This window comes from Bufo bufo, chromosome 6, assembly GCF_905171765.1.
Source record: "Bufo bufo chromosome 6, aBufBuf1.1, whole genome shotgun sequence".
Lineage (NCBI taxonomy): Eukaryota > Metazoa > Chordata > Amphibia > Anura > Bufonidae > Bufo > Bufo bufo.
Window position 1 is genome coordinate 237,478,860 of NC_053394.1, and position 26,908 is coordinate 237,505,767.

Genomic DNA, 26,908 nt, shown 5'->3' on the forward strand with positions numbered 1-26,908 from the left:
CCTCTTGCCATCAGGGCAATATTGCTGGCATGAAAGTTCAGGGCATTGAACGAGTTAATTTTCCTAAACGGGGCGGAGACCATAGGAAAGCTCTTCTTAATAGAGAAGCTTATTGGATTTTTAGATTTCAGTCCTGTATGCCTTTGGGCCTTAATCAAAGACAAGATTTAATATTGCATTATTAGATGTATCTTCTTCTCTTGTCCTTTAGGGACGGTTCTTGCGTGGAAGGAAGAGAGGGGAGAAAATTAAAAGATTTTTTTTTTTTTTTTTTTTTCTCTTCTTCTCAGGCAGTTCTGTTCCTGTGTCTCAGTGGTATATGCTGTGGGTGGGGTGAAAGCAGTCTAATTGCCAATTAATAATCCACAGCTGAATCACTGCTTTTACTCTGTATATAAGATTTGTCAGTCTTATTCTCTGTGTCATGAGGAAGGATCTGTAATATATGTTGATCCGAAACATGTTGATGAAATGAGCCTGATGTTTGGTTTTTAAGCACGTTTCCTAATAACATAAATCTGAAAGGATAATCCTAAAACATAACATTTAATTTAGTATGCCAATAAAATCCTAAATATACTGTGCGAAGACAGCACAGTATATTTAGGATTTTATTGGCATACTAAATTAAATGTTATGTTTTAGGATTATCCTTTCAGATTTGTGCATTTACTCCAGGTAATCCAGAGTGCAGACATACCTCAGATCTGACCTCTTATTCCCTTTTTTGACTGTTGAACGCTTCCTAATAAAACACGCACACTGCGAGGTGAAGCTGGACAATCTACTTTTTTTGATTAATAATAAATAACCCAAGGCTTTCTCACCCGAAGGCCCCGCCCCAAGAACCTTAACAAGAACCTAGGAAAACGACAGCACGGGGAGGGTCCTTGAAGCCCTGTAAAAATTATGTGTAACTGCCCCGCCCTTAGTTTACTTACCTCTAGCCGTTAAACGCCAGCTCAGAGGCAGAAAAAAATGGTAACCAAGGGCAACAAACGTAGGCCGCTACCCGCCAAATCATACCACAAAGCCAATACCTGGGGAGTCCAGAGCCCCCTTTGCCTCCCTCTTCACCATGCTAGAGCCACCATAACCACCAACTCCAAGGACCCACCACCGCCCACAACACAAGAAGGTGAACACCTCACCTCCTTGCGTCCCTCCACACCCGCAATGCCAACTCGATCCAATCCTGCAAACCTGAACACCAGAGATCAATCCCTACCGCATTCAGGAGCACTCCATTACTCCTGCAAAATGCCCCCTCACCCGACTCCAGCTCCCTATGCCGAACAACAACCCCACCATTTCTCACTACAAACCTACCCACAACCCTGTTCACCTTTATTCTTACTTTGTTCAGCCGTTCCACAGACCGGATACTGCGCCCACAACCGCAGGAAGTCAAACTTGATATCCTTCACAAACTCCCAGAAGGGGCGTGCCCCCAAATCATTCCCCCTACATGCAACACCAACACTCCAGGGGGCATATCCAACTGCACAAACCTGTGAAACTCAGGAAGAACCTGACTCCACAACATGCCTCTCAACCTCAACCATCGGATTAATGCCGCCTCTCTTGAAAAACCCAACTGCCGTCCATCGGGCCTGACTGCTGCACGCATCGCTCCCCAGAACACAAAAGAGTGCCCCATAATCCACACTAGACAATGTGAAACACCTGTAGAAACACAAAATAACACACATCAATCAACGACCACCTCTAAGATCCACCTCCCGCTCAAACAAAAAACTCCCCCCATTAGACCCACGTGGGTCTAACATATGATTGGAACCGAATAGACTCCCAAAGGCCAATGAGCCATATCACTTCATCCCCCAACATCCTCCTAGCCGCTTCCGTGGCCGCGCCTATCCTAAAACAATGACCTCCATACAACGAGGGGTCCCTCCCCAACCCCTTCAAGTAGGCTCTCATAACAGCTATAAACTGGAACTGAGAAAGAAACGACCCAGTCCCATGAACCAACAACGGTACAACCCCCCCAAACTCTCTCCCTCCAAAAAAACTGAAGGCAGCAGACTGGGCACGTATCCGACACTGCCACCTGATACAACACTACCCGACGACCTCGCCCCAATTGGTCAGTTTTTGACCTCCTGATGCAAAACTCCAACCTATCATTGTCACGGCGGACAGGATCTCAGATACACAGACAACCAAATACACAAGTGTCTAGGCTAGATGCTGGGGAAAGGTCACCTCCTAGCACATCCCTGACTTCTCTCCCTATGCTGCTAAGCCCATAATTCAGACCTTGATGGTAGGAATGATGTGTCCTCGTGCCTGGACTGCAAACACCCTAGAATCCCTGAGATGGTGAAAGGGGAGAAGGGGCAGAAGACACACAAATAGCCTAGACCGCAAACAACACAAACAGAAACCAAACTAATCTGAGCTGGAACAGACAATCCTTCCTTCCTTGAATCCAAGGCCAGACTGAATTCTATAACCCGCACGGCCCTCTGGGAGTGAAGGCAATTTAAGCCAATGACCCCACCTAGAGCACCTGAAGGAAGGCGGGTCCAGCATGATTCCAAAACAAACAAAAGGTTAAACACATGCTGCCAATCTGACAGACCTCCGCAAACCGTCCGAGCAGGGCATGACAGTACCCCCCCTTCTACGGGTGACCTCCGGGCACCCCGGACCAAGCTTATCCGGGTGGGATCTGTGAAAAGCCCTAACCAGTCGGCTGGTGTTGACCTCCAGTGCCGGAACCCACATCCTCTCCTCGGGGCCGTATCCCCTCCAGTGTACCAAGTACTGAAGGGAACCCCGAAGAACTCTAGAGTCAAGAATCCTGGAGATCTCGAACTCTAAATTTCCATCGACCAGAACAGGAGGAGGAGGCAATGGTGATGGTTCCACTGGTCTCACATATTTTTTCAATAAAGATCTATGGAACACATCATGGATCCTCCAAGTCTGCGGAAGATCCAGTCGAAACGCTACTGGATTGATCACCGCAGATATTTTGTATGGGCCGATAAATCTTGGACCCAGTTTCCAAGATGGCACTCTCAATTTAATATTTTTAGTGGAGAACCACACCAGATCACAGGTCCAGACCAGTCACACGTCTCCTGTCAGCTATTCGCTTATATCTCTCACCCATCGTCTCCAAATTCACTTGTATCCTCCGCCAGATAGAAGATAAGGTAGAAGAAAACCTTTCCTCCTCTGGCATCCCAGAGGAACTAGTCCCAGAAAAGGTACCAAACTGAGGATGAAAACCATATGCGCCTGTCACGCGGGTGTCAAGAACCACGCCTGACTCCGTTATACCCGGGGTCAGGAAGTCGCAGCGGTTGGCTGCGCGCTCTATGTAAGATAGGGCTGTTTCCTTATGGTAGCTTTCTGGGTTTGCTTTGCAAACCCTTTTGGCTCACTCAGGGATCCGTAGCTCCTTCTCCTCAGCTGTTCCTTGTCCAGCACTCCCAACCTCCTTATATTCCCCTCTCATACTTCTCTGGTTGCCAGATATAGAGCTTCCTGCCTGGACATCTATTCTGACCCTCTGGAGCTGTGTTGCTGCGTTCTCTGATTGTTGGTCCAGAACGCTACCCTCCGGATCCCTGTTGGACCTTTGTGGTCTGCTGTGGTCGCCCACCTGGGTGTATGTGTTTGTCTGTATTGTCTGTCCTCTCCCTGGTGTTTCCCTCTTAGTGTCAGTGGTGCGGACTAGCGATCCCACCGGCCCGTTCACTATCTAGGGCTCATTTTAGGGAAAGCCAGGGTTTAGGCACGTGATCGCCGCACGGGTGAGGAACCCGTCTAGGGACGTCAGGGCAGTCAGGTGCCAGCCGCAAGGTGAGTCAGGGGTCACCACCTTTCCCTCTCCCTTGGGCAGGGCTTTCCCTTTTCCCTCCCTGTGCGTGACGCCGGTCATTACATTATATCTGGCCCTTATTTTGTGTAGGTAAAAAAAGAAAATATATATTTTTTTTTTACCTACTTAGAATCCAGTATGGATCAAATTGCTGCTCTGTCCAAACAATTTCATGGCCTGTCTTTGGAGGTGGCAGGATTGAAGGCGTCGGTCCTCCAGCAACAGCAGCAATTACAACTGACCGCAAGCCCAGCGGTTGCTACTGGTAACCAGGTTGTTGCGGAACCCAAGGTCCCTCTCCCTGACAGATTTTCTGGGGGAAGGGACAAGTTTTTGACATTCTATGAGGCCTGTAAATTATATTTTAAACTGCGCCCTTACTCCTCTGGTAATGAAGAACAGCGGGTGGGGGTTGTTATTTCCCTGCTGCAGGGGGACCCGCAGTCCTGGGCATTCTCTTTACCTACTGATTCCCAGGCTCTTCGGTCAGTGGATGAGTTTTTCGGGGCCTTGGGTCTCATATATGACGACCCTGACCGAGTCGCACTGGCTGAATCAAGATTACGGAGACTCCTACAAGGAGAGCGGCCGGTAAAGGAGTATTGCTCTGACTTCCGTAGGTGGGCTACGGATACCCAATGGAACGGCCCGGCTCTCAGGAGTCAGTTCTGCTCTGGGTTATCAGAAAGGGTTAAGGAGGTGCTTGCAATATATGAGACCCCCTTTTCCCTTGATGCGGTTATGTCCCTTTCTATCCGAATAGATAGACGCCTTAGGGACAGGTTGAAAAAACCGGAGCCATTGGTAACCCCTCCCAAGCAGCAGTTAGTCTGTACGGACTTAGACGAGCCTATGCAGCTAGGAGGAACTACTCGTCAGGTCCGTCCTCCTGAGGCTCGCCGTAGGCGTGGGGTTTGTTTTTTTTGTGGGGAGAGGGGTCATTTCATTAATGTCTGTCCTTCTTTCCTCAGAAACAAAAGACCGTCGGAAAACTACTAACCCCAGGCTGTGTGAAGGATGTCAGCCGGGGAGTATACGTTTCCTCCATACGTACACCGCAATTTGTGTTGCCAGCGGTTATTGTTGTTGGTGATAAGACGGAGACTATTTCTTTCTTTCTAGACAGTGGAGCAGGGGTAAATTTGATAGATGCCCATTTTGCCCGCACTATGGGTTTGTCTCTCTGTACGCTACAGAGACCTATTCCCATATTCGCTATTGATTCTGCTCCTCTGTCTCAGAGAAACCTCACCCACATTGTTCATAATTTACACCTTCGGGTAGGGGACCACCATAACGAGATGCTTTCATGTTATGTTCTGGAGGGGCTTCCCACTCCGGTAGTGCTGGGTCTTCCCTGGTTGGTAGCGCACAATCCAGTGGTGGATTGGCAGGCCGGGGAGATATTGGAGTGGAGTGAGCAGTGCAGAGAAAATTGCTTAAATAGCAATTGCTTAGTCGCCTCCATAACTACCCTACCTACATTTATTTCGGATTTTGAGGACGTTTTTTCTGAAAAGGGTTGTCAGAAGTTACCACCTCATCGTCCTTATGATTGCCCGGTTAACCTTATTCCCGGCGCAAAATTACCCAAGACCAGGTTATATAATCTTTCAGGTCCAGAGAGACAAGCCATGAAAGATTATATCTCCGAGAGCTTGGCTAAGGGACACATAAGACCCTCTTCTTCACCCGTGGCTGCAGGGTTTTTCTTCATTAAAAGAAATATGGGGGCCTGCGAATTAAATCGGATAACCATCCGAGACCCATACCCTCTTCCTCTCATTCCTGACCTGTTTAACCAGATTGCGGGTGCTAGGTGGTTCTCCAAACTTGATCTTAGGGGGGCCTACAATCTGATTCGTATTAAGGAGGGGGATGAGTGGAAGACAGCTTTTAACACCTCTGAGGGGCATTATGAAAATCTAGTTATGCCTTTCGGTCTGACCAATGCTCCTGCCGTCTTTCAACATTTCGTTAATGACATTTTTAGTCATCTAATCGGCAGGTTTGTGGTAATATACCTAGATGATATTTTAATTTATTCGTCTGATCTGAGAACACATGAGGTGCATGTCAGACAAGTACTGCAGGTCCTACGGACGAATAAATTATATGCTAAATTTGAAAAATGTGTCTTCGCCGTTCAGGAGATACAATTCCTAGGTTATTTTTTATCTGCTGTGTTGCTGCGTTCTCTGGTTGTTGGTCCAGAACGCTACCCTCCGGATCCCTGTTGGACCTTTGTGGTCTGCTGTGGTCGCCCACCTGGGTGTATGTGTTTGTCTGAATTGTCTGTCCTCTCCCTGGTGTTTCCCTCTTAGTGTCAGTGGTGCGGACTAGCGATCCCACCGGCCCGTTCACTATCTAGGGCTCATTTTAGGGAAAGCCAGGGTTTAGGCACGTGATCGCCGCACGGGTGAGGAACCCGTCTAGGGACGTCAGGGCAGTCAGGTGCCAGCCGCAAGGCGAGTCAGGTGTCATCACCTTTCCCTCTCCCTTGGGCAGGGCTTTCCCTTTTCCCTCCCTGTGCGTGACGCCGGTCATTACAGCGCCAAAAAATGGCGACTTACCTGTGGATTCCTGTCTACAGTTATTCAAAGCAAACTCCGCTAAGGGCAGGAATGAGGACCAGTTCTCCTGATTCTCCGCCACAAAGCACCTCAAGTAGGTCTCCAGGTTCTGATTAGTACGCTCCGTCTGTCCATTCGACTGCGGATGGAGAGCCGAAGAGAACGAAAGTTGAATGCCAAGCCGAGAGCAGAACGCCCTCCAGAACCTGGAGACAAACTGCGTGCCCCTATCAGAAACCACATCCGAAGGAATACCATGCAATCTCACGATATTGTCAACAAAAATTTGCGCAAGAGTCTTGGCATTAGGCAGACTAGTTAACGATATAAAATGAGTAGGGATGAGCGAACCCGAACTGTATAGTTCGGGTTCGTACCGAATTTTGGGGTGTCCGTGACACGGACCCGAACCCGAACATTTTCGTAAAAGTCCGGGTTCGGTGTTCGGCGCTTTCTTGGCGCTTTTTGAAAGGCTGCAAAGCAGCCAATCAACAAGCGTCATACTACTTGCCCCAAGAGGCCATCACAGCCTTGCCTACTATTGGCATGGCTGTGATTGGCCAGTGCAGCATGTGACCCAGCCTCTATATAAGCTTGGGTCACGTTGCGCTGCACGTAACTCTGCTGATTCAAGCATAGGGAGAGGTTGCAGCTGCGACGTTAGGGCGAGATTAGGCAGATTAACTCCTCTAAAAGACTTCATTCTGTGATCGATCTGCAGCTGTGGATCATTGAAGTGCTAATATTGACTTGCTCACTTTTTTGAGGCTGCCCAGAGCGTTTTTAGATCACTTTTTTTCTGGGGTGATCGGCGGCCATTTTGTGACTTGTGGTGCGCCAGCACAAGCTATCACCAAGTGTATTTAACCATCAATAGTGTGGTTATTTTGTGCTATATCCTACATCAGCTGCAGGCTGAGCCTGTGTCAACCAAGTGCATTTAACCATCAACAGTGTGGTTATTTTTTGGCCATATACTACATCAGGGGCAAGTTGAGCCTGTCACCCAGCGCCTAAAAAATAGACCTGACATTTCTATTCAACCAAATCTGTACTGTTTTAGCTGGTCAAGTTATTTGTAGTGACCGTAAAAACACACTTTTTGTTCTGGGTTGAAAAACTATTCCCAAATTTGCCATTCTCAAAATAACTAGTTTCTGGTATATGAGGCCTACTTGAAATCTATCCCAAAAAGGATATCTTACATTAAAGGTGCTGATAGTGTCATTCAGAAAAACCTAAGACACACGCTACCGTGCAGATAGAAGTCTGATTCTGTGATTAAACCTATACCTGTCACACAGCGCAAAAAAAAACAGGCCTCACATTTCTATTCAACCAAATCTGTACTGTTTTAGCTGGTCAAGTTATTTCTAGTGACCGTAAAAGCACATTTTTTTTTCTGGGTTGAAAAACTATTCCCAAATTTGCCATTCTCAAAATAACTAGTTTCTGGTATTTGAGGCCTACTTGAAATCTATCCCAAAAAGGATATCTTACATTGAAGGTGCTGATAGTGTCATTCAGAAAAACCTAAGACACACGCTACCGTGCAGATAGAAGTCTGATTCTGTGATTAAACCTATACCTGTCACACAGCGCAAAAAAAAACAGGCCTCACATTTCTATTCAACCAAATCTGTACTGTTTTAGCTGGTCAAGTTATTTCTAGTGACCGTAAAAGCACTTTTTTTTTTCTGGGTTGAAAAACTATACCCAAATTTGCCATTCTCAAAATAACTAGTTTCTGGTATTTGAGGCCTACTTGAAATCTATCCCAAAAAGGATATCTTACATTAAAGGTGCTGATAGTGTCATTCAGAAAAACCTAAGACACACGCTACCGTGCAGATAGAAGTCTGATTCTGTGATTAAACCTATACCTGTCACACAGCGCAAAAAAAAAAACAGGCCTCACATTTCTATTCAACCAAATCTGTACTGTTTTAGCTGGTCAAGTTATTTCTAGTGACCGTAAAAGCACTTTTTTTTTTCTGGGTTGAAAAACTATACCCAAATTTGCCATTCTCAAAATAACTAGTTTCTGGTATTTGAGGCCTACTTGAAATCTATCCCAAAAAGGATATCTTACATTGAAGGTGCTGATAGTGTCATTCAGAAAAACCTAAGACACACGCTACCGTGCAGATAGAAGTCTGATTCTGTGATTAAACCTATACCTGTCACACAGCGCAAAAAAAAAACAGGCCTCACATTTCTATTCAACCAAATCTGTACTGTTTTAGCTGGTCAAGTTATTTCTAGTGACCGTAAAAGCACTTTTTTTTTTCTGGGTTGAAAAACTATACCCAAATTTGCCATTCTCAAAATAACTAGTTTCTGGTATTTGAGGCCTACTTGAAATCTATCCCAAAAAGGATATCTTACATTGAAGGTACTGATAGTGTCATTCAGAAAAACCTAAGACACACGCTACCGTGCAGATAGAAGTCTGATTCTGTGATTAAACCTATACCTGTCACACAGCGCAAAAAAAAAAACAGGCCTCACATTTCTATTCAACCAAATCTGTACTGTTTTAGCTGGTCAAGTTATTTCTAGTGACCGTAAAAGCACATTTTTTTTTCTGGGTTGAAAAACTATTCCCAAATTTGCCATTCTCAAAATAACTAGTTTCTGGTATTTGAGGCCTACTTGAAATTTATCCCAAAAAGGATATCTTACATTGAAGGTGCTGATAGTGTCATTCAGAAAAACCTAAGACACACGCTACCGTGCAGATAAAAGTCTGATTCTGTGATTAAACCTATACCTGTCACACAGCGCAAAAAAAAACAGGCCTCACATTTCTATTCAACCAAATCTGTACTGTTTTAGCTGGTTAAGTTATTTCTAGTGACCGTAAAAGCAAATTTTTTTTTTTCTGGGTTGAAAAACTATTCCCAAATTTGCCATTCTCAAAATAACTAGTTTCTGGTATTTGAGGCCTACTTGAAATCTATCCCAAAAAATGATATCTTACATTGAAGGTGCTAATAGTGTCATTCAGAAAAACCTAAGACACACGCTACTGTGCAGATAGAAGTCTGATTCTGTGATTAAACCTATACCTGTCACACAGCGCAAAAAAAAACAGGCCTCACATCTCTATTCAACCAAATCTGTACTGTTTTAGCTGGTCAAGTTATTTGTAGTGACCGTAAAAGCACTTTTTTTTTTCTGGGTTGAAAAACTATTCCCAAATTTGCCATTCTCAAAATAACTAGTTTCTGGTATTTGAGGCCTGCTTGAAATCTATCCCAAAAAGGATATCTTACATTGAAGGTGCTGATAGTGTCATTCAGAAAAACCTAAGACACACGCTACCGTGCAGATAGAAGTCTGATTCTGTGATTAAACCTATACCTGTCACACAGCGCAAAAAAAAAACAGGCCTAACATTACTATTCAACCAAATCTGTACTGTTTTAGCTGGTCAAGTTATTTGTAGTGACCGTAAAAGCACATTTTTTTTTCTGGGTTGAAAAACTATTCCCAAATTTGCCATTCTCAAAATAACTAGTTTCTGGTATTTGAGGCCTACTTGAAATCTATCCCAAAAAGGATATCTTACATTGAAGGTGCTGATAGTATCATTCAGAAAAACATAAGACACACGCTACCGTGCAGATAGAAGTCTGATTCTGTGATTAAACCTATACCTGTCACACAGCGCAAAAAAAAAACAGGCCTCACATTTCTATTCAACCAAATCTGTACTGTTTTAGCTGGTCAAGTTATTTCTAGTGACCGTAAAAGCACTTTTTTTTTTCTGGGTTGAAAAACTATACCCAAATTTGCCATTCTCAAAATAACTAGTTTCTGGTATTTGAGGCCTACTTGAAATCTATCCCAAAAAGGATATCTTACATTAAAGGTGCTGATAGTGTCATTCAGAAAAACCTAAGACACACGCTACCGTGCAGATAGAAGTCTGATTCTGTGATTAAACCTATACCTGTCACACAGCGCAAAAAAAAAACAGGCCTCACATTTCTATTCAACCAAATCTGTACTGTTTTAGCTGGTCAAGTTATTTCTAGTGACCGTAAAAGCACTTTTTTTTTTCTGGGTTGAAAAACTATACCCAAATTTGCCATTCTCAAAATAACTAGTTTCTGGTATTTGAGGCCTACTTGAAATCTATCCCAAAAAGGATATCTTACATTGAAGGTGCTGATAGTGTCATTCAGAAAAACCTAAGACACACGCTACCGTGCAGATAGAAGTCTGATTCTGTGATTAAACCTATACCTGTCACACAGCGCAAAAAAAAAACAGGCCTCACATTTCTATTCAACCAAATATGTACTGTTTTAGCTGGTCAAGTTATTTCTAGTGACCGTAAAAGCACTTTTTTTTTTCTGGGTTGAAAAACTATTCCCAAATTTGCCATTCTCAAAATAACTAGTTTCTGGTATTTGAGGCCTACTTGAAATCTATCCCAAAAAGGATATCTTACATTGAAGGTACTGATAGTGTCATTCAGAAAAACCTAAGACACACGCTACCGTGCAGATAGAAGTCTGATTCTGTGATTAAACCTATACCTGTCACACAGCGCAAAAAAAAAAACAGGCCTCACATTTCTATTCAACCAAATCTGTACTGTTTTAGCTGGTCAAGTTATTTCTAGTGACCGTAAAAGCAAATTTTTTTTTCTGGGTTGAAAAACTATTCCCAAATTTGCCATTCTCAAAATAACTAGTTTCTGGTATTTGAGGCCTACTTGAAATCTATCCCAAAAAGGATATCTTACATTGAAGGTGCTGATAGTATCATTCAGAAAAACATAAGACACACGCTACCGTGCAGATAAAAGTCTGATTCTGTGATTAAACCTATACCTGTCACACAGCGCAAAAAGAAACAGGCCTCACATTTCTATTCAACCAAATCTGTACTGTTTTAGCTGGTTAAGTTATTTCTAGTGACCGTAAAAGCAAATTTTTTTTTTTCTGGGTTGAAAAACTATTCCCAAATTTGCCATTCTCAAAATAACTAGTTTCTGGTATTTGAGGCCTACTTGAAATCTATCCCAAAAAATGATATCTTACATTGAAGGTGCTAATAGTGTCATTCAGAAAAACCTAAGACACACGCTACTGTGCAGATAGAAGTCTGATTCTGTGATTAAACCTATACCTGTCACACAGCGCAAAAAAAAACAGGCCTCACATTTCTATTCAAACAAATCTGTACTGTTTTAGCTGGTCAAGTTATTTGTAGTGACCGTAAAAGCACTTTTTTTTTTCTGGGTTGAAAAACTATTCCCAAATTTGCCATTCTCAAAATAACTAGTTTCTGGTATTTGAGGCCTGCTTGAAATCTATCCCAAAAAGGATATCTTACATTGAAGGTACTGATAGTGTCATTCAGAAAAACCTAAGACACACGCTACCGTGCAGATAGAAGTCTGATTCTGTGATTAAACCTATACCTGTCACACAGCGCAAAAAAAAAACAGGCCTAACATTTCTATTCAACCAAATCTGTACTGTTTTAGCTGGTCAAGTTATTTGTAGTGACCGTAAAAGCACATTTTTTTTTCTGGGTTGAAAAACTATTCCCAAATTTGCCATTCTCAAAATAACTAGTTTCTGGTATTTGAGGCCTACTTGAAATCTATCCCAAAAAGGATATCTTACATTGAAGGTGCTGATAGTATCATTCAGAAAAACATAAGACACACGCTACCGTGCAGATAGAAGTCTGATTCTGTGATTAAACCTATACCTGTCACACAGCGCAAAAAAAAACAGGCCTCACATTTCTATTCAACCAAATCTGTACTGTTTTAGCTGGTCAAGTTATTTCTAGTGACCGTAAAAGCACTTTTTTTTTTCTGGGTTGAAAAACTATACCCAAATTTGCCATTCTCAAAATAACTAGTTTCTGGTATTTGAGGCCTACTTGAAATCTATCCCAAACAGGATATCTTACATTAAAGGTGCTGATAGTGTCATTCAGAAAAACCTAAGACACACGCTACCGTGCAGATAGAAGTCTGATTCTGTGATTAAACCTATACCTGTCACACAGCGCAAAAAAAAAACAGGCCTCACATTTCTATTCAACCAAATCTGTACTGTTTTAGCTGGTCAAGGTATTTCTAGTGACCGTAAAAGCACTTTTTTTTTTCTGGGTTGAAAAACTATACCCAAATTTGCCATTCTCAAAATAACTAGTTTCTGGTATTTGAGGCCTACTTGAAATCTATCCCAAAAAGGATATCTTACATTGAAGGTGCTGATAGTGTCATTCAGAAAAACCTAAGACACACGCTACCGTGCAGATAGAAGTCTGATTCTGTGATTAAACCTATACCTGTCACACAGCGCAAAAAAAAAACAGGCCTCACATTTCTATTCAACCAAATATGTACTGTTTTAGCTGGTCAAGTTATTTCTAGTGACCGTAAAAGCACTTTTTTTTTTCTGGGTTGAAAAACTATACCCAAATTTGCCATTCTCAAAATAACTAGTTTCTGGTATTTGAGGCCTACTTGAAATCTATCCCAAAAAGGATATCTTACATTGAAGGTGCTGATAGTGTCATTCAGAAAAACCTAAGACACACGCTACCGTGCAGATAGAAGTCTGATTCTGTGATTAAACCTATACCTGTCACACAGCGCAAAAAAAAAAACAGGCCTCACATTTCTATTCAACCAAATCTGTACTGTTTTAGCTGGTCAAGTTATTTCTAGTGACCGTAAAAGCAAATTTTTTTTTCTGGGTTGAAAAACTATTCCCAAATTTGCCATTCTCAAAATAACTAGTTTCTGGTATTTGAGGCCTACTTGAAATTTATCCCAAAAAGGATATCTTACATTGAAGGTGCTGATAGTGTCATTCAGAAAAACCTAAGACACACGCTACCGTGCAGATAAAAGTCTGATTCTGTGATTAAACCTATACCTGTCACACAGCGCAAAAAGAAACAGGCCTCACATTTCTATTCAACCAAATCTGTACTGTTTTAGCTGGTTAAGTTATTTCTAGTGACCGTAAAAGCAAATTTTTTTTTTTCTGGGTTGAAAAACTATTCCCAAATTTGCCATTCTCAAAATAACTAGTTTCTGGTATTTGAGGCCTACTTGAAATCTATCCCAAAAAATGATATCTTACATTGAAGGTGCTAATAGTGTCATTCAGAAAAACCTAAGACACACGCTACTGTGCAGATAGAAGTCTGATTCTGTGATTAAACCTATACCTGTCACACAGCGCAAAAAAAAACAGGCCTCACATTTCTATTCAAACAAATCTGTACTGTTTTAGCTGGTCAAGTTATTTGTAGTGACCGTAAAAGCACTTTTTTTTTTCTGGGTTGAAAAACTATTCCCAAATTTGCCATTCTCAAAATAACTAGTTTCTGGTATTTGAGGCCTGCTTGAAATCTATCCCAAAAAGGATATCTTACATTGAAGGTACTGATAGTGTCATTCAGAAAAACCTAAGACACACGCTACCGTGCAGATAGAAGTCTGATTCTGTGATTAAACCTATACCTGTCACACAGCGCAAAAAAAAAACAGGCCTAACATTTCTATTCAACCAAATCTGTACTGTTTTAGCTGGTCAAGTTATTTGTAGTGACCGTAAAAGCACATTTTTTTTTCTGGGTTGAAAAACTATTCCCAAATTTGCCATTCTCAAAATAACTAGTTTCTGGTATTTGAGGCCTACTTGAAATCTATCCCAAAAAGGATATCTTACATTGAAGGTGCTGATAGTATCATTCAGAAAAACATAAGACACACGCTACCGTGCAGATAGAAGTCTGATTCTGTGATTAAACCTATATCTGTCACACAGCGCAAAAAAAAACAGGCCTCACATTTCTATTCAACCAAATCTGTACTGTTTTAGCTGGTCAATTTATTTGAAGTGACCGTAAAAGCACTTTTTTTTTTCTGGGTTGAAAAACTATTCCCAAATTTGCCATTCTCAAAATAACTAGTTTCTGGTATTTGAGGCCTACTTGAAATCTATCCCAAAAAGGATATCTTACATTGAAGGTGCTGATAGTGTCATTCAGAAAAACCTAAGACACACGCTACCGTGCAAATAGAAGTCTAATTCTGTGATTAAACCTATACCTGTCACACAGCACAAAAAAAACAGGCCTCATATTTCTATTCAACCAAATCTGTACTGTTTTAGCTGGTCAAGTTATTTGTAGTGACCGTAAAAGCACACTTTTTGTTCTGGGTTGAAAAACTATTCCCAAATTTGCCATTCTCAAAATTGTGGTGAACGGGAACAATAAGGAAAACATCTAATAAGGGACGCGGACGTGGACTTGGTCGTGGTAGTGTTAGTGGACCCTCTGGTGCTGGGAGAGGACGTGGCCGTTCTGCCACAGCCACACGTCCTAGTGAACCAACTACCTCAGGTCCCAGTAGCCAGCAGAATTTACTGCGATATTTGGTGGGGCCCAATGCCGTTCTAAGGATGGTAAGGCCTGAGCAGGTACAGGCATTAGTCAATTGGGTGGCCGACAGTGCATCCAGCACGTTCACATTATCTCCCACCTAGTCTTCAGCAGAAAGCGCACAGATGGCGCATGAAAACCAAGCCCATCGGTCTGTCACATCACCCCCATGCATATCAGGGAAACTGTCTGAGCCTCAAGTTATGCAGCAGTCTCTTATGCTGTTTGAAGACTCTGCTGCCAGGGTTTCCCAAGGGCATCCACCTAGCCCTTCCCCAGTGGTGGAAGAGATAGAATGCACTAACGCACAACCACTTATTTTTCCTGATGATGAGGACATGGGAATACCACCTCAGCACGTCTCTGATGATGACGAAACACATGTGCCAACTGCTGCGTCTTTCTGCAGTGTGCAGACTGAACAGGAGGTCAGGGATCAAGACTGGGTGGAAGACGATGCAGGGGACGATGAGGTCCTAGACCCCACATGGAATGAAGGTCGTGCCACTGACTTTCACAGTTCGGAGGAAGAGGCAGTGGTGAGACCGAGCCAACAGCGTAGCAAAAGAGGGAGCAGTGGGCAAAATCAGAACACCCGCCGCCAAGAGACTCCGCCTGCTACTGACCGCCGCCATCTGGGACCGACCACCCCAAAGGCAGCTTCAAGGAGTTCCCTGGCATGGCACTTCTTCAAACAATGTGCTGACGACAAGACCCGAGAGGTTTGCACGCTGTGCCATCAGAGCCTGAAGCGAGGCATTAACGTTCTGAACCTTAGCACAACCTGCATGACCAGGCACCTGCATGCAAAGCATGAACTGCAGTGGAGTAAACACCTTAAAAACAAGGAAGTCACTCAGGCTCCCCCTGCTACCTCTTCTGCTGCTGCCGCCTCGGCCTCTTCTGCTGCTGCTGCCGCCGCCTCGGCCTCTTCCTCTGTCTCTGGAGGAACGTTGGCACCTGCCGCCCAGCAAACATGGGATGTACCACCAACACCACCAACTGCGTCACCAAGCATCTCAACCATGTCACACGGCAGCGTTCAGCTCTCCATCTCACAAACATTTGAGAGAAAGCGTAAATTCCCTCCTAGCCACCCTCGATCCCTGGCCCTGAATGCCAGCATTTCTAAACTACTGGCCTATGAAATGCTGTCATTTAGGCTGGTGGACACACACAGCTTCAAACAGCTCATGTCACTTGCTGTCCCACAGTATGTTGTTCCCAGCCGCCACTACTTCTCCAAGAGAGCCGTGCCTTCCCTGCACAAACAAGTGTCCAATAAAATCAAGTGTGCACTGCGCAACGCCATCTGTGGCAAGGTCCATCTAACCACAGATACGTGGACCAGTAAGCACGGCCAGGGACGCTATATCTCCCTAACTGCACACTGGGTAAATGTAGTGGCGGCTGGGCCCCAGGCGGAGAGCTGTTTGGCGCACGTCCTTCCGCCGCCAAGGATCGCAGGGCAACATTCTTTGCCTCCTGTCTCCTCCTCCTCCTACTCATCTTCCTCCTCCTCTTTTTCTACCTGCTCATCCAGTCAGCCACACACCTTCACCACCAACTTCAGCACAGCCCGGGGTAAACGTCAGCAGGCCATTCTGAAACTCATATGTTTGGGGGACAGGCCCCACACCGCATAGGAGTTGTGGCGGGGTATAGAACAACAGACCGACGAGTGGTTGCTGCCGGTGAGCCTCAAGCCCGGCCTGGTGGTGTGCGATAATGGGCGAAATCTCGTTGCAGCTCTGGGACTAGCCGGTTTGACGCACATCCCTTGCCTGGCGCATGTGCTGAATTTGGTGGTGCAGAAGTTCATTCGCAACTACCCCGACATGTCAGAGCTGCTGCATAAAGTGCGGGCCGTCTGTTCGCGCTTCCGGCGTTCACACCCTGCCGCTGCTCGCCTGTCTGCGCTACAGCGTAACTTCGGCCTTCCCGCTCACCGCCTCATATGCGACGTGCCCACCAGGTGGAACTCCACCTTGCATATGCTGGACAGACTGTGCGAGCAGCAGCAGGCCATAGTGGAGTTTCAGCTGCAGCACGCACGGGTCAGTCGCACTGCGGATCAGAACCACTTCACCACCAATGACTGGGCCTCCATGCGAGACCTGTGTGCCCTGTTGCGTTGTTTTGAGTACTCCACCAACATGGCCAGTGGCAATGACGCCGTTATCAGCGTTACAATACCACTTCTATGTCTCCTTGAGAAAACACTTAGGGCGATGATGGAAGAGGAGGTGGCCCAGGAGGAAGAGGAGGAAGAGGGGTCATTTTTAGCACTTTCAGGCCAGTCTCTTCGAAGTGACTCAGAGGGAGGTTTTTTGCAACACCAGAGGCCAGGTACAAATGTGGCCAGACAGGGCCCACTACTGGAGGACGAGGAGGACGAGGATGAGGAGGAGGTGGAGGAGGATTAGGATGAAGCATGTTCACAGCGGGGTGGCACCCAAAGCAGCTCGGGCCCATCACTGGTGCGTGGCTGGGGGGAAACACAGGACGATGACGATACGCCTCCCACAGAGGACAGCTTGTCCTTACCTCTGGGCAGCCTGGCACACATGAGCGACTACATGCTGCAGTGCCTGCGCAACGACAGCAGAGTTGCCCACATTTTAACGTGTGCGGACTACTGGGTTGCCACCCTGCTGGATCCCCGGTACAAAGACAATGTGCCCACCTTACTTCCTACACTAGGGCGTGATAGGAAGATGCGCGAGTACAAGCGCACGTTGGTAGACGCGCTACTGAGAGCATTCCCAAATGTCACAGGGGAACCAGTGGAAGCCCAAGGCGAAGGCAGAGGAGGAGCAAGAGGTCGCCAACGCAGCTGTGTCATGCCCAGCTCCTCTGAGGGCAGGGTTAGCATGGTAGAGATGTGGAAAAGTTTTGTCAACACGCCACAGCTAACTGCACCACCACCTGATACGGAACGTGTTAGCAGGAGGCAACATTTCACCAACATGGTGGAACAGTACCTGTGCACACCCCTCCACGTACTGACTGATGGTTCGGCCCCATTCAACTTCTGGGTCTCCAAATTGTCCACGTGGCCAGAGCTATCCTTTTATGCCTTGGAGGTGCTGGCCTGCCCGGCGGCCAGCGTTTTGTCTGAACGTGTATTCAGCACGGCAGGGGGCGTCATTACAGACAAACGCAGCCGCCTGTCTACAGCCAACGTGGACAAGGTGACGTTCATAAAAATGAACCAGGCATGTATCCCACAGGACCTGTCCATCCCTTGTGCAGATTAGATATTAACTACCTCCCCTTAACAATATATTATTGTACTCCAGGGCACTTCCTCATTCAATACTATTTTTATTTTCATTTTACCATTATATTGCAGTGAAACCCAAAGTTGAATGAACCTCTCCTCTGTCTGGGTGCCGGGGCCTAAATGTGTGACAGTGGCCTGTTCCAGTGGTGGGTGACGTGAAGCCTGATTCTCTGCTATGACATGAAGACTGATTCTGCGCTGACATAAGGCCAGATTCTCTGTTACGGGACCTCTCTCCTCTGTCTGGGTGCCGGGGCCTAAATATGTGACAGTGGCCTGTTCCAGTGGGGGGTGACGTGAAGCCTGATTCTCTGCTATGACATGAAGACAGATTCTGTGCTGACATCAGGCCAGATTCTCTGTTACGGGACCTCTCTCCTCTGCCTGGGTGCCTGGGCCTAAATGTGTGACAGTGGCCTGTTCCAGTGGTGGGTGACGTGAAGCCTGATTCTCTGCTATGACACGAAGACAGATTCTGTGCTGACATCAGGCCAGATACTCTGTTACGGGACCTCTCTCCTCTGCCTGGGTGCCTGGGCCTAAATGTGTGACAGTGGCCTGTTCCAGTGGTGGGTGACGTGAAGCCTGATTCTCTGCTATGACATGAAGACAGATTCTGTGCTGACATAAGGCCAGATTCTCTGTTACGGGACCTCTCTCCTCTGCCTGGGTGCCTGGGCCTAAATGTGTGACAGTGGCCTGTTTCAGTGGTGGGTGACGTGAAGCCTGATTCTCTGCTATGACATGAAGACAGATTCTGCGCTGACATAAGGCCAGATTCTCTGTTACGGGACCTCTCTCCTCTGCCTGGGTGCCTGGGCCTAAATGTGTGACAGTGGCCTGTTCCAGTGGTGGGTGACGTGATGCCTGATTCTCTGCTATGACATGAAGACAGATTCTGTGCTGACATAAGGCCAGATTCTCTGTTACAGGACCTCTCTCCTCTGCCTGGGTGCCTGGGCCTAAATGTGTGACAGTGGCCTGTTCCAGTGGTGGGTGACATGAAGCCTGATTCTCTGCTATGACATGAAGACAGATTCTGCGCTGACATAAGGCCAGATTCTCTGTTACGGGACCTCTCTCCTCTGCCTGGGTGCCTGGTCCTAAATGTGTGACAGTGGCCTGTTCCAGTGGTGGGTGACGTGATGCCTGATTCTCTGCTATGACATGAAGACAGATTCTGTGCTGACATAAGGCCATATTCTCTGTTACAGGACCTCTCTCCTCTGCCTGGGTGCCTGGGCCTAAATGTGTGACAGTGGCCTGTTCCAGTGGTGGGTGACGTGAAGCCTGATTCTCTGCTATGACATGAAGACAGATTCTGCGCTGACATAAGGCCAGATTCTCTGTTACGGGACCTCTCTCCTCTGCCTGGGTGCCTGGGCCTAAATGTGTGACAGTGGCCTGTTCCAGTGGTGGGTGACGTGAAGCCTGATTCTCTGCTATGACAGGAAGACAGATTCTGTGCTGACATAAGGCCAGATTCTCTGTTACAGGATCTCTCTCCTCTGCCTGGGTGCCTGGGCCTAAATGTGTGACAGTGGCCTGTTCCAGTGGTGGGTGACGTGAAGCCTGATTCTCTGCTATGACAGGAAGACAGATTCTGCGCTGACATAAGGCCAGATTCTCTGTTACGGGACCTCTCTCCTCTGCCTGGGTGCCTGGTCCTAAATGTGTGACAGTGGCCTGTTCCAGTGGTGGGTGACGTGATGCCTGATTCTCTGCTATGACATGAAGACAGATTCTGTGCTGACATAAGGCCATATTCTCTGTTACAGGACCTCTCTCCTCTGCCTGGGTGCCTGGGCCTAAATGTGTGACAGTGGCCTGTTCCAGTGGTGGGTGACGTGAAGCCTGATTCTCTGCTATGACATGAAGACAGATTCTGTGCTGACATAAGGCCAGATTCTCTGTTACGGGACCTCTCTCCTCTGCCTGGGTGCCTGGGCCTAAATGTGTGACAGTGGACTGTTCCAGTGGTGGGTGACGTGATGCCTGATTCTCTGCTATGACATGAAGACAGATTCTGTGCTGACATAAGGCCAGATTCTCTGTTACAGGATCTCTCTCCTCTGCCTGGGTGCCTGGGCCTAAATGTGTGACAGTGGCCTGTTCCAGTGGTGGGTGACGTGAAGCCTGATTCTCTGCTATGACATGAAGACAGATTCTGCGCTGACATAAGGCCAGATTCTCTGTTACGGGACCTCTCTCCTCTGCCTGGGTGCCTGGGCCTAAATGTGTGACAGTGGCCTGTTCCAGTGGTGGGTGACGTGAAGCCTGATTCTCTGCTATGACAGGAAGACAGATTCTGTGCTGACATAAGGCCAGATTCTCTGTTACGGGACCTCTCTCCTCTGCCTGGGTGCCTGGGCCTAAATGTGTGACAGTGGCCTGTTCCAGTGGTGGGTGACGTGATGCCTGATTCTCTGCTATGACATGAAGACAGATTCTGTGCTGACATAAGGCCAGATTCTCTGTTACGGGACCTCTCTCCTCTGCCTGGGTGCCTGGGCCTAAATGTGTGACAGTGGCCTGTTCCAGTGGTGGGTGACGTGAAGCCTGATTCTCTGCTATGACATGAAGACAGATTCTGCGCTGACATAAGGCCAGATTCTCTGTTACGGGACCTCTCTCCTCTGCCTGGGTGCCTGGGCCTAAATGTGTGACAGTGGCCTGTTCCAGTGGTGGGTGACGTGAAGCCTGATTCTCTGCTATGACATGAAGACAGATTCTGCGCTGACATAAGGCCAGATTCTCTGTTACGGGACCACTCTCCTCTGTCTGGGTGCCGGGGCCTAAATATGTGACAGTGGCCTCTTCCAGTGGTGGGTGACATGAAGCCAGATTCTTTGCTATGGCATGAAGAGACTGATTCTCTGCTGACGTGAAGCCAGATTCTCTGCTATGGGACCTCTGTCTAATTGATATTGGGTCATTTTTATTTTTTATTTTAATTCATTTCCCTATCCACATTTGTTTGCAGGGGATTTACCTACATGTTGCTGCCTTTTGCAGCCCTCTAGCTATTTCCTGGGCTGTTTTACAGCCTTTTTAGTGCCCAAATTTCGGGTCCCCATTGACTTCAATGGGGTTCGGGTTCGGGACGAAGTTCGGGTCGGGTTTGGATCTGGATGTTCGGCCGAACTTCTCGAACCCGAACATCCAGGTGTTCGTTCAACTCTAAAAATGAGTCATCTTGCTAAAACGATTAACTACCACCAAAATTACTGTTTTCCCCGAGGAACTCGGCAGATCCGTAATAAAGTCCATGGACAAGTGCGTCCAAGGACGAGACGGAATAGATAAAGGAAGGAGTGAATGATGCAACTTTAGATCGTGCACAGGTCTCACAAGCTACCACGTAATCCTCAATGCTCCTACGTAACCTGGGCCACCAGAACCTCCGGGACACAAGGTCACAGGTGGACTTACCACCAGGATGTCCGGCAAGGACAGTATCGTGATGTTCCTTGAAAACCTTGTATCGCAGTTCTTCGGGAACAAACAACCTCCCTGGGGGACAGGAACCAGGAGCCCCCTCCTGGGCTCCCAACACCTCCATCTCCAATTCGGGATACAGAGCGGAAACCACAACCCCGTCAGCCAAAATCGGAGCAGGATCCTCTGAATCACCTCCCCCAGGAAAACTGCGAGACAACGCATCTGCCTTGATGTTTTTGACCCCCGGACGAAAAGTAACAACAAAATTGAACCTGGTAAAAAACTGTGACCATCTGGCCTGTCTAGGGTTCAGACGCTTGGCAGATTGCTGGTAAGTGTTAAGGCTGGCCGCAGGCTAGCCTGGATTTGTGGGAGGGACCAGTACCTGTTTTAAGCGGTCCACCTCTCCCAGGCAGCACGTCGGCATTCGGACGTTGCTACTTCCGGGTGTGACGTCATCACCAAGCGTCCGCACGAGTTGGAGCTCCTAGACGCCGGGTGGTGCCTTTCGTTTCAGCCTGCAAAGCTGCCACAACCTTTTCTGGATCGTTGGTTTGTTCAGGGAGGTGGGGTAAGTGAGGGAGGGCAGGAAGTTATGAGGGTAGGGGGAAGTGTGTGGCCGGATCGCTTCTCCTTGCGATCGGGCACTTGCGGTTTCAGGTCTTGACACCAGGGGGCAGCGTTGCTAAGCTCATTGCCTGCTCAGCATCTGCAACTCATTCTGAATTTCCAAGTTCACATGGGGCTACGAGTTACCTGGGCACAGCATGTCCAGGCTCTGGTGGCTGGGTCCCGGTGCCATTACTGTGTATTTTGCTGCAAGGTTCTCTGTCTGGGTACACGTTTGATCTCATTACATACACTACATTCTTACCTTTAGTTCTGCACATAAGACAGTTGACGAAAAAAAAAAAAAAAATTAAACAGGGGGCGTGGCTAAAAAAAAAAAAAAAAAGGGGGGGGGATTGCTTTGGCAAAAAAAATAAAAAATATATATAATATATAATGTAATGTGGAAACCTTTTTCCACCTAGCGTCTTGCATACACCACTAGCATAGGTACATTCGCTAGTATAGCCACACTCTTGCACGACAGTCAGAGACACCTCGCATCATCTCGTAGAATAGTGTCATACGTCATACGGTCTGTTTTCCACAAATCCTATACTTACATACATCACCTACCACGTCTGTAGGTTCAATAGCCCGCAGTGTTCGTTTTTAATGAGTCTGCCACGTCACAGATTCAGATAAACTCGGGCTCGTTTCATACGTCAGTGGAAACGACTATCATACTCCCTGTCAGCCTCGTCGGCTGCTCGTCATACGTTCACGCTGTTGGGGGGGGAGGTTAGATTCTGTCAGTTTGTCTGTCGGCTTACGTGCTGCAGGTCATAGGGTTAACAGGTTGTTTTCTTTTTTTTTCTCTCTCTTTTTTTTTTTTTTTGTTGTTGTTTGTTTTTCTTTCTTCTTCGTTGTTTTGTTGTTGTGTTGTTTCAGTCATCATGTCTCAGCCTTCAGATATTGAGGAGTTTGTGTCCTTGCCTCCGTCTCCAAGAGGGTCCGAACACGGCAGCACTCCATCCCTCAGGGCTTGGACAGTGCCTAAGTTGACGGCTGAATTGCTCAGGAGAGGGATTCCGTTCGCGGCTACAGCCAGAAAGGCGGAACTATTTAAACTTCTTTTTCCCGCTACACCACAGGCCAGGCCTGCTTCTTCCAGTGACAATACCACCATCACCAATTCATTGGTTCAGATCCACTCGGTGTTGAACTCACTCACTAGTTCCATCCAGGATTTACAAGCCCGGATGGAAGTAATGGAACAGCATCGCGACCCCCCCCCCAGCAGTTGGGCCGGCTGGCGGCGCGGCACCTCCGGCTGTGGTCACAGGTACCGTGCCTACTCTACTTCCAACACCTAACCTGTCACAGGGTGGGAGAGTGCCTTCAGTGGCGCCGGTATATTTCGTTAGGCCCAGTATAAGAAAGGACATCTTAGAGCGCAAGGATGTCAACTTGGCATCTTTGTTAATTACGTCCCACGACGTTACAGAGAACAAGTCCTTCGGTTGTAGCGAGTTATCAGTGGTTCTCAAGGCCAAAGACCCCAGGCTCAGTCGCAAGCTGACCCTGGCCGAGTTCGTCCTGGCTTTCAGTCTTTTTAGAGACGTTTTGTGTTCTGCCAGCCCCAATAGGAGAGAAGAGTTGGACATTTACCTCTACAGGGTGGTAGATTTGGCGCATAAGTACGGGGGCACTGCATTTTATGACTATCATAGGTCCTTCTCGGCCAAAGCGGCAGCCATTTGGGCCCAGTTCCAGGTAGTCACGGACTGGAGCGATATTGACATGGAGCTATTTTGTAGGCACTTCGCCAGTCTGAAGTCCCCGGTGTGCGCCACATGTCAGTCTCCTGCTCATACTACCGCCTGGTGCCCTTTGGCTGACCTTACAGCTGCCCCCAGTACCTCCAGATGTGGGATCAACCCGGGTCCTAGCCAGCAGTCAACCCAGTTTGACAAGCTGGGGAGACCCATTCATTACTTGGGAAAAGCCCAGCTCTGCAACAACTTTAACTATGCTGTCTGCAACTTCAGCCAGTGCAGGCTCCTGCATATCTGTGCCACATGTTTCAGGGCACATCCGGTCACGGTCTGCACCGTGAAGCCGGCATGACTGAGCCAGGTGAATGTCGAGGTTCTAGACCGGCTGCTGCGACTTCATCCGGTTCAGCCGTTCCGCGCTTTTCTGGTGGAAGGTTTTTCACGGGGGTTCCACACTGGGCTCATCGCCTTGCCTCAGCAGACTCATGAATGCCCCAACCTGCAGTCGGCTTCTAATCATGCTGATCTGGTGGATCTGCTGCTGGCAAGTGAGCTGGAGAAGGGCTTTATCATTGGTCCTTTCCAGTCCTCTCCTTTTTGCACGTGGAGGGTGAGCCCGGTGGGGGTGGTACAGGGAAAATACTCAAATAAATTCCGTTTGATTTATGATTTGTCTGCTCCACATTCTTCCCACGTTCCAAGTCTCAACTCACTGATTCCGTCTGAAGAGTTTTCATTGAGGTATACTTCCGTGGACCAGGCTATCCAGGTCATTCTACAGACAGGCAGGGGTGCTTGGCTGTCCAAGGCAGATGTCTCTGATGCGTTCAAACTGCTGCCTATTAGCCCATCTCTCTGGCAGTGGCATGGCATCAAATAGAGAGATGCGTACTATTTTGCCACCAAGTTGACGTTTGGTTCCAAGAGCAGCCCCAGTCTGTTTGACAAATTAGCGCAGGCCCTGGAATGGATTTTGTTGGAAGTACGGGGTTGCCAGAATGTCATTCACTACCTGGATGATTTTCTGTTAATAGAAGAACCCTCACGGGCGACTGCTGACTTGCAGGTTCTCTTGCAAGTTTTCAAGGAGTTAAACATTCCGGTGGCTGCCCACAAAACTGAAGGGCCTGCGCAGGATGTCACGTTCTTGGGGATCTCTCTGGATTCACGCGCCATGTCGGCCAGTCTACCACAAGACAAACTCGACAGGATCAAGTCAGGTGTCCGTTCTTTGCTCATGTCTCAGGTTTGCACCAAGAGAGAATTGCAGTCTCTGTTGGGCATGTTAAACTTTGCCATGAGGATCATTCCTCAGGGTAGATCATTTATTTCAAGATTGTTAGTCTTACTACAACAGACCAGTGATTTGGACGCTTCAGTGCATCTTAATGCCAACGCCCGGGCAGATCTGTTCATGTGGGACAGATTTCTCAGCGGGTGGAATGGCATTTCCATGTTTATTCCAAGGGCCACTTCTGATTCTCCACACGTATTTTCAGACGCGGCTGCCTCGGTAGGTTTCGCGGCCATATTTGGCTCTCATTGGTTCGCCGGCTCATGGCCCACGCACGTACTACAGATGCCGGGGTTTTCTCAGACGTCGGCATTGTTTGAGATCTATCCTATTGTAGCAGCTGCTATAGTTTGGGGGCATAGGTGGTCGGGTCACACGGTGGTTTTCCACACTGACAACATGGCGACTGCAGAGATCATTAACAAGGGTAGGTCCAAATCGTTACTCATCATGTCTTTCATGAGTAGGTTGACCTGGGTAGCCCTGGAACAGGGGTTTCATTTCCATGCCCAGTTTTTGGACGGGGTCAGCAATGTGGCAGCTGATGCTTTATCTCATTTTGATTTTGCACGCTTTTTCTTACAGAACCCAGAAGCAGACTCGGTGGGCACCCCGGTACCGGACTGGCGGCTGCTGGTCTTGGACTAGACTCTCTGATGGTGGTCGCCAGTTCACTCATTACAAAGTCGTTGTCGACCAGTACATTGAAGTCATACCGCCGAGCGTGGGTAGTTTTCTTAGACTTCCAGTTGGTATATCCTAGGGGTGACGCTGGTCAGGTCAAGTATATGGTGGCTTTCGTGTCTTATTGTCACTCGGTATTGGCTTTATCCTACAACACCATTAGGCTATATTTGGCAGGGGTGCAGTATTTTTTGGCACTTCAAGAGCCAGATAGACCCTCTATTTTTTCAGCTCACCCGATTAAGGCCATCCTCAGAGGCATCCAGAAAAGCCAGGTCACGGTCAAGTCGGTCCGTCAACCGATTACGGGGGACACGTTTCGTAGCCTGTCGGAAGTCCTCTCGTTGTCACCATTCGGAGTCCTTCCCAGCCTGGTGATCAAGGCAGCGATGTACTTGGCGTTTTACAGGTTTTTAAGACCAGGTGAAGTGACACAGGCCAGACAAGGGGCGGTTGCTCTCCGCAAGGGAGACTTAGTTAGGATGGGCAGTGTCTTTCATCTGCAGTTGCCTCACAATAAAACTAGGCAGGTAGTTCCCGGCCATGTAGTCAAATTCTTCCAGACCACAAACGCATGGTGTCCAGTGACAGTCTTGGACAACCTCTTGCTGGCCCTTAGTCTTCACGGCCCCACCGACCCATTACTTCCATTCCCTGTTGATCCACTGACGGCCAGCCAGTTCACCAAACATATCCGCATCCTGTTGTCCAGTGTAGGTTTGAATCCGGCTCTATTCTCGGGGCATTCTTTCCGCATCGGTGCGGCATCCGCAGCATCCAAACATGGAGTTCCTGCGCATATCATTAAACACTTGGGCGCTGGCGCTCGGGGTGCTTTGTTCGGTATATCCCGGAGACTCTGGCAGAGTTGGTCCAAGCATTTAGTACATTGGCAGAGTAGCACGGCAGGCCATCCTTCCCTCACTGGTGGGTTTTGCCCCCTTTTTCAGGCATACCGACCTAGTAAGGCCAAGGCACACCTCAGGCCAATTAGGTAGGGGGGTG